Here is a 6,009-nt window from a genome sequence, read left to right as displayed (position 1 = left end):
ATACCATGAAAGAAATTTACAGGAAGCAAGGAGAAGCCATAAGAAGATATAATTTATTCTGGGAGCCTAAGGGAAAACATTCCTGAGACAGTAACATAAATTGCAAGCTTAATCATAATTAGAAATAAATCTGGGAACAAGAGGAATAAAGTCCACATTGCAGACAAAGGAAAGTTCACATTTAAAGATTCTGAAATAGGAAAAAAATTGACATATTTGAAGAACAGAGAAAAGGCCATGTCAATAGGGAATTGTGAAGTGGTTTTCTAATTATAGTTTATATCAGAATTGCTTAGGAATTTTGCTTAAAATTCAGACTACAAATGCCTACATATAAAAATTCTTAGACAGTAGATCTAAAATGACAAAGTAATTATGATGTGGTCAATCAAGTACCACACTTCAATAAATCCTAGAGTAGACAGAGAGTGGTAGGCAAGGAAACCAAGTAGAAGTAGGAACTGAGTCATTCAGAGTAGGGATAATTGGGCTGAACTTTATCCTAAGAATCTTGAAAACCCTTTGAAGGACATGAAATAGGGATGAGACATGATCCAGTTTATACGTTTTTTAAAAAATTGCTTTGGCTGCTAAGCAAAAAAAGAATTAGAGGGGCTTTGAGAGTGGATTGGAAAAACAAGCTATTGCATAGACCCCATAGACAAGGGTGGGGTGTAAAGATATAATAAAAAGAAGTGAGCAAAATTCATAAGGAGACAATTAGTCATAAAGTCATTGAAATACCATAGTCTGCTTGTCTTGTCACTGACAATACCACCAATCAGAAGAGGAGTGATAGCTAACATGAAAATTTCAATCACTTATTAGCAGGCTCTGAACTCTCTGGGTGTGGCTTTGCTATTTCTGTCAGACCTGGCTGTGGTTAACTGAACATCTTCAAAACATTTTTTTCTCCTCTATATTTCAATTCTGAATTTTAAAAGTGGATCAGGGATATTTAAAAGCAATTGCCTTCTTAAGTTTCTTAAGAAACTTAAATTGTAGTGAAAGGTTTCTCAAATCCTCTGATCTGTTTCATAAAACAGTAAGACTAAAATTTATTTTGAAGATGCTCTATATAGATGTATAACTACCAATAATTCAGTTCTGGGATTCTTTTTTCTCTTATGCTACCGTATATTTTTCTCCTCACCACCAACAACCCTCCCCACACACATATCCTTAGCTGGTGACATTGCCTGACGATCACCAAAGAGCACACCACCACCAATTGATATAATTTCCCTACTCCTATGTATACCGTTATCTACATGAATATAGCCATGATGCAAAGCCATAATTGTGAAACATTTGAGATCATAAATATGTTTGTTTATCTACAGATTCTTTTACCTGAAGATTCCATGTCCATAACTGTAGTACATCTCAACATGTAATAAATAATTGCTAAGTTTTTATTCACTTTATTCATTAGATCGCTGCCATTTTAGGACAAAGAAAGAGTTGAAGAGAAGAGAGACATGACCCCTCTTTAGGCACCTTTCTTTGAACATTATTGCACCCGTGGTTTCATCCTTGCCAGAACCTGGAATTTCCTCCTTGCCCTGGTCTCCTGTCCAAATCATTCATGAATTCCCCAAGTCCAGCCCAAATTGTATAGCTTCTCTGAAGCCTTCTCGGATTAGGCCATCCCAATACATTAATAGATGTATTCAGTCAGTCCACAGACATTTAGGGAGGACCTATTATCGTGATTGAAAACCTAAACCCTTCATCAACCTCCAGTGCTCACTCACTCTCCTTTTGGCTCCTAAAAAGCCTCTTCTATGCTGGTCATTTGACTTTTAACCTTCCCTTGTCTTGTCGAGTTGATTAACTTTTCAAACGTATGTGCCATATTTTCACATTTAAGTTTTTGGTTTCTTGAAGAAGTTTCTCACAGCCAAAAGGTAGGAGGCAGAAGTGATTTTTGTAAAGCTACTTTTAAATTTAAAGAAACATATTTTATTATGAGATTATCTCCTTCTTCCTCTTTTATGTTTAAATATATTTTCTCTTTTAAATGCACCCGGTGGCCAAAATAAAACAGTTGGCAATTCTCTGTCAGATTCTCAATTTTTCTTAAAGATTGTAAAATGTATGAGCCTTTAAAACACTGATAAAGATGGTCACAATATATCTCTTTTCATTCTAAATAGCTATCAGAGTATCTCACACACAGGGAGGCTCAACAAATATCTTAACTAGTTTAATCATTTTTCTATCTGTGAATAATTCTTACCAGAAATCAAACCCCCAGTCTTTACTTTGTTTTTTCTTAGTTCTAATGACTTAGTAAGTGACCAAAGTATATGTTTGCCTGGTGATCTTATAGTGTGAGTCAGTGTATTTCCACCGTAGTCATAAACTCAAATGTCCTCAGATCCAAGTACATGCACTCAGAAATGGAAAGAGAGAGAGAGAGAAAATTTAACAGAATGACTGTTTCACTTGCCAGTCCACTCACTGAGCATATGCCCAAGAGTGAGCGCGGCATGGAAAAATGGGATGCTGTCTTTTCCTCTGTTGAGTTCACCTCCCACGCACCTCTCTTAGTGATCATCTCACTGCAGTTATGAGTATTCTAGTCTTTAGAGATATGTATTGCACATAATATCATACCTAAATTCAATGCAGTTACATTATCTAGTGCTCCACTGAAAAAAGGAAAAATAGTCTATCTGTTCCAAAGCTGGACAGAAAAATTGGCTGTCCTGGACTTACTGAGAAATGCATATCAGTTTTGCAATACTTCCTAAGAGCATTTCAAGGGTAAGTTTACCCAAACATTTGCCTTACCTGCTGACTCTAGACATCATCCCCACTTTTGATGTCACTCCACTGCATGATACTCCAGTCTACCCTCGAAAGACTCTTTCTGACTTTGACATTTCATATACCATATGTAGGGTGCGGTCTATTCTCAAATGATAGTAGAAAACATCTCAATCACCTGCCATCATTTTAAGGTTTTTAGAGAACTATTATAAATAACAAACACACATTAAAGGAAAAATCCCAAATAAGGAAACACTTTAACATAAGGGCCACATACATAGGTGCCTACAGGAGCCTACCGGGTAAGGAAACAAGTGAAGAATCCTGGACTTAAGACTATGTTAGGGAAAGGGGAGGCCAAGAGAGACATGGAGCAGGGGGCCCACTCGGCTCCAACCTCCTGTTTCCATGCAGAAATGTGGGCCAAGTATTGCCAAATACTCCAATTGTTTTTTCAAGAAAAGCTGTAAATCCGGATTTATGTATTAAAGGCTGAAAAGACATTTTTTAAATATTAGAGAATTCTCTGGGTCAAGGGCCAAAGGGCCTGACAAGATCCATAAGCCTGAATTATCTCAGTGACCTTTGTTTTCAATCTCTACACTATCATTATCACAAATGACTGGCTTTTAAAAAAAAAAACATAAGTATCTGAATTCCTTTGGTGTTTAATTCGTGTTTTGCAAATTTTATGACATGTAGTATCAGTTTTATCCCTAGAGGACAATATGGCATTTTGTTGAATCATGAAAACAATACAACTTTTAGCTTGCTTGAGAGAAAGTATTTAACACCTCCTAATGTACGAGGACATCTTAGCAAGATGCCAAGTCTGTGCCTGAGGTTCTTTCTTTCTTTTGATCAATGACAAGTGTTTCCAGTTCCTGTTTAGCTAGGAGTTAAGAAATAAAATAAGTGAAATAGTTCCCTATACTTGAAAGACAAATTGGATTTATTCTTCATGGGACCACAGTACTAGATTATCATCACACACACCAGTAAACACAGTTTGATGATTTTCTATCTTAGGAAAAAAAATCCCTATAGCCCCGAAATCAAGACTTCCATATGAAACAGGAAATTCTCATCAAAGGATGCATTTCTGAGAGAGGAAGTCAGAGCTCTGGCAATACAGTTGTTAGCAAAGATTCATCAGATTTTAATATTCACATCATCCAAAGCCATAGCTTAGAAGTTGAACCCTTACATCATTATTCTATACTTACCAAACCTATTTGTTCATTTCTGTAATCGTTCGTGGAGCACAGAAACCATCAGAAAGGAATAAGTGCAGGAAGGCAAATTGTGCTTCTTGTGACTATAAGGGATGTAGTGCTCAGTACAGTGGCATTACCTTTCCAGCAAAATAAATCAGAGAACCTCCCCAAATATTTTAAACCTCAAATCATGAGTGTTGTTTACACTTCTTGTTGGTTTCTAGTTTTACATCCAACATACGGTGGGGAAAAAATATCCAAATCCATTTCAGAAATGAAAGGCAAAAGATGTTTTAAAGTTTGATCTACCCAAGTAGTCTGGTACTAGAGATTGTAAATCCACTTGTTGTAGAGTCAGTCTTTCTGATGAGCTACCCACAAAATAGTTCAATTAAAACTATCCTTTGTATAACAATTGTCTAGTTATTTAAACTGCATATTAGAGAAAAATGTGAAATCTAATATGAGTTTAAAGATAGAAAATTTCTCATATAGTTGGAATGAACTCTCATGAATAAAGGGACAGAAGGTGTAGCATCAATCAAATTGGTATAACTCAGTGGGTGACAGTAAATATCTAGCTATCACTGCCCTCCCAAAATAAAACAGCATAAATGACCATTTTTCCTTATAAGAAATGCGAAGAGATTACTGATATTAACTAATCTTGGGTTTGTTTGTTTTTGTTTGGTGGTGGTGGTTGTTGTTGTCGTTTTTAGACAGGGTCTCTCTTTGTTGCCCTGCCCAGGCTAGAGTGCAGTGGCAGGATCACAGCTTGCTGCAGCCTCGATCTTCGAGGTTCAAGTGTTCCTCCCACCTCAGCCTTTTGAGTAGTAGGGACTATAGGCATCCACCACCATGCACCTGTCTAATTTTTCTATTTATTGTAGATAACAGGGTTTTATCATGTTGTCTAGGCTGGTAATCATGATTTTAAAACGGTTGTTAGTCTGTGTTAGTGCCAAGGTCATCGGAAAAAGGATGTACACATTTATCCCAGCAACCTTACAGGAAGCATTCCCCATGTCCAGTCTTTAGGAGCAGTCATCTCTAAAAAAGAAGCCCTTAGTTACTGCTCTATATTATACCTATTTTATTTTTGAAGATTTTCAAATGATTATTTATAACTCACATGCAAGAGGTATTTGAACAAATTCCTGCATTTTAATCACACAAGTTCAGAGTTCTATGCTGTATTTTTTTTAATCTTCAGAGATATATGATGCTGGTGGGTTTCAAAGGTACAAACTAATCTGCACAGTTGGGATGCTATGTACAATCCAAAGATCATGAAATTAATGAGGTCAACTTTAAAAGGGCTAAATTTTCTTGAACTGGTTTGATTTAAGCAAAAAGAACTCGTTTTCATGTGGTCTTAAAACATTTTTATTAGAGCTATTTAATTTTATGACACTGGTCTAAAAGCCAGGGGGAATTTTCCTCTCTCTTTCTCTATCTTCCTCTCTCTCTCTCTGTCTGTCTGTCTGTCTCTCACTTATTCTCTCTATGTTTAAATTTAGGATCTGATTTATTTATAATTTATTTCCAATCCCTTTTCTATTAGAACACTCAAATTTAAAGGCTGTTTGAAAATTAAGGATTAGTTTTGAATCTTGAAATCAGCATGAACACCAGTGCAAACTTTCTGTACACATGCTACATGTTCATTAGCTTCCAAACTTATTTTAGAAGCTCCTACTATATCGCTTCTCGGCCTTTTGGCTAAGATCAAGTGTAGAAGCTCCTACTATGTGCATTTAAAATTTTCACCTCTTCAAGTATGAAACTACAAATAAATAAAACTATTATTTCTGACTTAGGTGGCAAAATATGTTGGGTTTAATTTTATTTCCATAAATTTGAAGAATAGATTGTTTCAGTTCTCTTATTATTAGTGTTAAGCTAGTCCTCCATGACATCTATTGAAACGATTAATTAGAAAATCATTTGGAACAGTATAAAGAAATATGCATTTGTTATAAATATTTTTATTGCTATTAATAGTAACAATAAT

At 35.7% G+C, this 6,009-nt stretch overlaps 1 pseudogene; it reads left to right on the top strand.

Moving 5' to 3' along the window:
• Positions 1-5,697: 5,697 nt before the first annotated feature.
• LOC116470140 (U2 spliceosomal RNA) lies at positions 5,698-5,770 on the top strand (annotated as a pseudogene).
• The last annotated feature ends 239 nt before the right edge of the window (positions 5,771-6,009 follow it).

The sequence above is a fragment of the Hylobates moloch genome, unplaced genomic scaffold, assembly GCF_009828535.3.
Source record: "Hylobates moloch isolate HMO894 unplaced genomic scaffold, HMol_V3 SCAFFOLD_5, whole genome shotgun sequence".
NCBI lineage: Eukaryota > Metazoa > Chordata > Mammalia > Primates > Hylobatidae > Hylobates > Hylobates moloch.
Note: the sequence above shows the minus strand (reverse complement) of the source record. Positions and strands in the feature narration are given on the sequence as shown.